Below are 1,013 nucleotides of genomic sequence, written 5' to 3' on the forward strand. Positions count from 1 at the left end.
CGGAGCTGTCAGCCTTCATCAGAGCTGGTGTGCAGACTGCCAATACCTGGTCTGTTCTGGATGTAGCAGCAGCAGCTGTGGCCCTGGGAGACAGACAGGCAGAGCATCTAGGAGCAGAGTCAGCAGGAGGCAGCTGGTGCAGTGCCTTGGGCTCCGGAAGTTGCATGGAAAGTCAGAGAGCACATTGGAAGAGTCCTAATTTTCCTAAAAGCTCAAGGAACCAGCTTCAGGAAAGACATTCGAGTGAGAGCCTTCTTCCTACATCTGAGGAAGTTGAATTATTACTTAATAAGGTCCCAAGCTAAGACAAGTGGCCACTGTGTGAAGCAATTGCCCCCAAATAGATGAAACAGCCCTGCTTTACCTGTATTCATCTTATTCTCATTTACCTTCCTCAAAATCTTCTAAGGAACATGTCTAAAATACAGACTAAAGCCCTCATTTCCTATAGTTTCGTGTTCATAGGCTTGAGCTTGTGCTCAAGAATTTGTATTTTAAAAAGTATCCTGGGCTCGTTTTGGCAGCACATATACTAAAATTGGAACGATATAGAGAAGATTAGCATGGCCCCTGCGCAAGGATGACACACAAATTTGTGAAGCATTCCATATTTTAAATTAAAAAAAAAAAAGGAAAAGAAAAAACAAATATCCTAGTTGAGCTTTATGGGAAGTTTCAGAAACATCACTATCTCATTACAGCATCACAATCTCTTGCAATAGGCAGAAAGGGCGGCTATAACCAACCAGCAGGTGTGCAAGGCTGAAGTAGCACAAACCCAGGCAAAGCAGAACAAGCTAGGAAGGGGGGTTGTGTGTGAGAGACAACAAGGATTTTCACCACCAAGGAGCGCCGGGAAACACTGGTCTTATGCTTCACTCTGTGGCCTGAGTTAATGGTTTTCTTTTTCTTCTTTCTTTCTGTTCTTCCTCCTTTCTTCTCTCCCTCTCTCCCTTCCTTTCTTCCTTCTTTCTGTATTGAGGGTTATCGTACACCAGGCACAGATATGAATT

General features: G+C 43.9%; 1 non-coding gene across 1 annotated transcript; it reads left to right on the forward strand.

The window, feature by feature from the left end:
- Nucleotides 1-508: 508 nt before the first annotated feature.
- LOC111726764 lies at nucleotides 509-615 on the forward strand. The gene has a single exon (XR_002774465.1). It is a non-coding gene; the product is annotated as a U6 spliceosomal RNA (small nuclear RNA).
- The last annotated feature ends 398 nt before the right edge of the window (nucleotides 616-1,013 follow it).

The sequence above is a fragment of the Otolemur garnettii genome, unplaced genomic scaffold, assembly GCF_000181295.1.
Source record: "Otolemur garnettii isolate 467f Iridium unplaced genomic scaffold, OtoGar3 scaffold00078, whole genome shotgun sequence".
NCBI lineage: Eukaryota > Metazoa > Chordata > Mammalia > Primates > Galagidae > Otolemur > Otolemur garnettii.